This window comes from Micromys minutus, assembly GCF_963924665.1.
Source record: "Micromys minutus genome assembly, chromosome: 27".
Classification (NCBI taxonomy): Eukaryota; Metazoa; Chordata; class Mammalia; order Rodentia; family Muridae; genus Micromys; species Micromys minutus.
The window spans coordinates 2,530,219-2,535,867 of record NC_137962.1 but is presented as its reverse complement, the minus strand read 5'-3'; positions in this window follow the sequence as shown (position 1 = coordinate 2,535,867).

Genomic DNA, 5,649 nt, shown 5'->3' with positions numbered 1-5,649 from the left:
TCCGTCATAGTGACCACAGCAGGCTGAGGATGGACAGTCCTGTGGAAAACAACAGTGGTCAGTGAGTGGCATTTGTTGAATCTATTTTCTTACCCTTCCCAGCCATCACAACAAAATAATGGAAAGTCTTATCCTAGGTGCAAATGTTCTGGATTAAGAGTTGGTTTCCCATTCCTATTATAGCTAGAAAATATGAGGTTTATCCTGATTTTCTGTGTGTTGGTGTTTGGCCTCCATGTTTGTCTGCGCAGTGCCATGGAGAGCAGAAGAGGGTATTAGATCCCTTGAACTGGAGTTGCCAGTGTAGTGAGTCACCTGGTGGGTGTTGGGAACTGAACCTGCATCCTCTGGAAGAGCAGCCAGTGCTCTGCACTGCTAACCCATCTCTCCAGTCCCACAACTAAAAAGGTTTTTTTAAGAATTTATGATGATAACTTAGTTACTATTTATTGTCACTATCTCTGTACTAAAGCCTGAGGACCGAGTCTCGAGGATAGAGTGAATACTAATGTTCACTCGTGACTTGGAAACCCTCTCAACTGAAGAAGACAATGTGCTTTTTTAGGAAGAGCAGAATAATGAAGCATAAAGGCATTATGGAATCCATATGCATATGCAAAAGGCAGCTAAAGTAATGGACTTTGTTTAGGGTCTAAAGGGCCAGTTGGTTGTTGACAAGAGAAAAAAGCTTTTGACAGAAAAAAAAGTCACTTTCAAAAAAGAACACCTATATAAGTCATAATAATTCCTAAATACAAAAGAGGACAGTCTTCCACCCACCCCATTGCTCCTAGATTCTACATTATGCACGTCATAAACTATTTCTGGATCAGTGTAACCATCCAGTGTCACGTGGACGCAGTCCATTTCAGTATATAACAAGAGCATGATGGGGGACAGAACCCTGGAAGGATAGACAAAGGCATTCATATACAGTGTTGATTCTAGTCTCTCACTGCTGCTCAGCATAACAGTTTTAAATTTTTATCTGCACTGACTGGTGTTTTACAGGTGAGCCCAATTAAGGAAGTTCCCAAGGCCACACAGCCAGAAAGTGGTAGCACGAGTGTGAATCTCAAGCTGATTGGACGTCGTCTTTCACACCACAGATTCCAGCAAACCAAAGCAGGAAATAGCACTGAGCATTAATTTCCAAGCGCGAATAATCCTTTGAGTACCTGCTTCAACTGTATTTTTATGCATTTCCAAACCTTAAGACACAGTGACCCAACACACAGCAATTAAGAACTGGTTTGTATAAAGGTCAAAAGGTTGAAATTACATCCACAGAGTTTGACAAGATCCAAAAAGAAGCGCCTGGATGCAAACAAAACAGGGCTGGAGAGATGGCTCAGCAGTTCAGAGCACAGGCTGCTCTTCCAGGGGATTCCCCTTTAATTCCTAGCACCCATTCATAAAGTGGCATACAGCCGTTGTAACTCCGGTTCCAGGGGATCCCATGCCCTCATCTAGCCTCCGTGAACACCAGTCATGCATACACATGGTGCACACATTTGCTAGCAAAACGCATACGTAAAATAATTTTAAGTCCGCAACACACAGAAAGCAGACAGCTCGTGACTATGTAACTATCTCTAAAATGATCTATACAATCTCAGTGACGTATTTCTATCTTGGTGTTTATAAGCAACGAGTCTCTGTAAGATTCACATTTCATCACTTTCCCTGACATACTATTAAATTCGGTAGTAAAAGAACCCCGGGGGAACATGGGCTCGAGAAACAAGTACATCCAGGCCATCTATGGCAGTGAATGGTGGTCCCTGCCCAGAGAAGGGTGTCTTGGACGTTTACAGGTGAAGAGGACGGGCTGTGTTTGTCTGGAGCTTTCCCTGCGCCTGGGCGCTAGTACACGGCAAGGTTGGGGGCCGCCCGGGAACCGGTCGGGCCAGATCTCGGAGGTGGTGCGCCTGCGCCCTGCAGCTGCAGAACCCTACGCGGGAGTGCCTCCTTTCCCCAGTAGGAGCTCACTGTTGGGGTCGCTGCGCAATGGTTCCCTACACCCCAAGTCTCCCCAGTCGTCTTGGGGCGGGGAGGAACTCTCCGCTTTAGGCCCCACCAACCCAGGGCCCTACACCCCACCCCCCAAGCCCATAACGCAAGACAGGAAGTTTTCACCACACCCCTACCCAAGACTCACTTTGTCCAGACCTCTCTAGGAAACCGAGGTGGATGGGCAAGTCTCGTTCGTCTTAACCCTTAGAGGCCCGGAGAATTTCTTTGGCTAATCTTAACCCACTTTCCTCTCACAGCTCAGGTGCCTCAGGAGAGAGCCTGACTGGGGACTAGTTTTATAACCCATCAGGGTGTTGCCACATTTACCGCCACAGCCACCATGAATCAAAAATCAAACAAGCTTCTACTGTCCTGATCCCATTGCTATGAGCAAAGGTATGTTTTCCAGTCTGAAGCAGCCTACAAACCAAAAGGAAGGGTCTCACCAGAGAAAGCAGGTTGCCCTTGGACATCTGACCTCCAGGAAAATGAGAAATTCTGTCATATAGCCAAAACTGCACATGGTATTTTATTGCAACAGAGGGAACAGACTTACAGACTTGAGAAAACTTAAGGTGTAATTCCCAGACTCTGGAACGGCAGTAGCACTGGCAACAGCTCTAAGAGAGATTCTGGAAGCTTGGTGCATGATCTGTTGTTTGGCCCCTTCCGAAGATTCTAAAGCCTATTTAATGCACACCCCGAGTTGTGTTTTATTAAAGAGAGATAAAGGGGTGCCAAGAATATGTTTGATAGAAGCTCAGTATGGTGAGGTAGGAGGGGTGCCTCGACTGGCCCGTGTGGAGGCATCCCTCTCTCCGGAAAAGGGAGTAAAGACAGAGACGGAGAGAATGGGGAGGGAGATGAGGAGAGATGGCGAAAGGTATTAGAGAGTCATAGAGAATAGGAGAGTGAGGAGGGGCAAACAGCCCCTTTTACTATAAGCCAGGCCCACCTGGTTATTTCTAAGTACCTGATAGGCAGAGCCTAGAAGGAATGCTAACAACCCCCCGGGGGGGGGGGGGAACCTTAGTCCTGGGGTAGCTCTGATGTATTCTAGGCCCAATTGGACCTGACCAAAAGCTAACAGGTATTGATAAGAAGGCTGCAGAACTGAGTAGTACAAGAACCAGCTTTGTAGCCGGGCAGAGGTAGTCCACACCTTAACCCCAGCTCTCAGTAGGCAGAGGCAGGCACATCTCTGAATTTAAGGCCAATCTGGTTTACTGATTGAGTTCCAGAACAGTCAGGTTACACAGAGTAACCCTATCTCAAAACAAACAACAAAACAGAGAGAGAGAGAGAGTAAAAAAAGGGGGGGGGGGTAATAAACAGACCTGGAGTGGTACAGACCTTTGGCAGCTAGTACACAAAACTAACTGGAGAATGGCTGTGTGGTACGCTAAAGGAGGCCGGGACTAGCACCTAACACGGCTGCCTTTGATTTAATAGTGTGGCCGTGAGAAAGCTTGCCTTCAGAGGTGTACATCATGGGTTTTCAGGGTTGGAATCCATGCTAGTTCCCAAGAGACAGATGCACTTCTCCAGACAGTGAAGCATCCAGGCCTCTTTGTGTTTCTCTGTACGTTGTCCCCTTAGTTGTCAAGGAAGCATGGAAGCTTAGCAGGACAATGGCCTTAGACATTAATCTTGTACACCCTGTATAGTCTGCGAACATTATTGTATCCTGGCAACTACAACTGTGTTAATCCTGGCAATTGGAACTACATATCTTAGCAGCACTAAAACAGGAAAAAAGGTTATTATTTTTATATTTACCACTACAGGTACCATAAAGCATCATGGTCCCTCCTGGAACTGCTTGCCACACACATTTCTTATGTAAGTAATAAAGTTATAGTTTAAATTCTTGTAAGTCAGATAGTCAGTAACTTGAAGCTGAAAGCAAATCTCAGAGGACTTGGATTAGCAATTCCAGCTGTCTCCATTGAGACAATAAGCTTACAATCAGTTGACAAAGAGACAAACTGCCCATATAGATAAGATAAATTGATCCATAGAAACCCTTAGAAATAGTCATAGCAACCGTAACCATCTAGAGATGCGATGAAAGAAACATCTACATCTGCCTCTATGTTGCCTCTTCTCCAATCTCCTGCTTTCTCCTCCTCTTCCACTTTCCTAGACTTTTCTCCGCCTCACTCTCTACTGTCCGAGCATGCATTGCCTTGACATCAACCTACAGGTACCTCTGAGGGATCATGATCTTTCCTTTGTTCCTTTTCACCATCGTTGGCATTTGAGAACTCCAGTATGGCTGCAGAAACTCTTCCTATCTTACTTCCACAGCCTATAAAGCAGAAAGGTAAGCGGGACAAGAAGCTTCGTTTTCACATATCCCTCACCCATTATTAAGGAACATAGTTTCAAATTTTTCTAATAGAGACTTCTGTACCAGCTACTTTAAGGTCAACTTGACACAAGCTACAGTCATCTGAGAGAAGGGAACTTCAATTGAGAAAATGTTTCCAGAAGATGGGGCTATAAGCTGACAAGCTGTAGGGCATTTTCTTAATAATCAATTGAGGAGAGCTCAGTCCATTGTGGGTTGGAAAACCCCTGGGCTGGTGGTCTTGGAGTTTATAAGAAAGCAGGCTGAGCAAGCCATGAGGAGCAAGCTAGTGAGCAGCAGCCTTTTGTGGTCATCAGCCCCTGCCTTGCTTAGTTACTGTCCTCATTTCCTTCAATGATGAATAGTGATGTGCTACATAAGCTACGTAAGCCTTTTCTCCCCAAGCTGTCTTTGGCAATAATGGTGTTTCTTCACAGCAATAGCTACCCTAAGACAATGTCCCTTTGTAGCTTACTTGCTAGGACTTACTACAGCAGTCACTGCTGAGGGAAATGGGATTGCTCTCATTGGCTCAAGCCAATTAATTGTGTTTCTCCTTCTGGTGCTGATTACCTAACTGTCCAGCTTCCACCAGAGCCTCTGCTCCCCATGAGCAGATCTCAACTGGGCTAGTTTCTGGGATTATAAGAATGTAAACATTGGGCAACACGTCCCTCCTTATCTTGACTATAGATTTCTCAGAGATCTGCTAATTTTACAAGCCAGCCTTTCCCCCTTCTAGTCCACACTGTGCAGTCAGTATCAATCCATGTCAAATGGGGGTATGGGGAAAATTGCCACACAACTTGTCAAATGTTGTCTTTGGAATAAAATAGTCTCAAGAATTACAAGGAATTATTTTCAGAAGAGCTCACTTGGTTTGTGAAGGCTGAACAGGAGTCTGGTGGGGAACAGGACACAGGATGAAGGAAACAGTGCTAGATCATCCAGAATTCTGCGGACAGCTGTTGTTTGTAAAATGGTCAGAATCCCAGGGTTTGAGGAAAACATGATACGTGACTAAGAGTGGAGGAAGAGGGGAGAAGAAGATGAAAGAGGCCAGATTTTCATAGAATCTTCACAGCCAAAAGAGGAAATAAATTCAAATCAACAGGCAATGGGAATTCAGTTCAATCCGGTTGATGTTTTCAAGTGCAGCTGGAGAAGTGATTGGAGGAACCCCCAGCAGACTTTTATAATAGACTGTGTGAGGGACTTCCAGGGTAGGCAGGGCACCAAGGTCCGAGCAGAGGACATGGGTTGCTGAGAACACTCTGAAG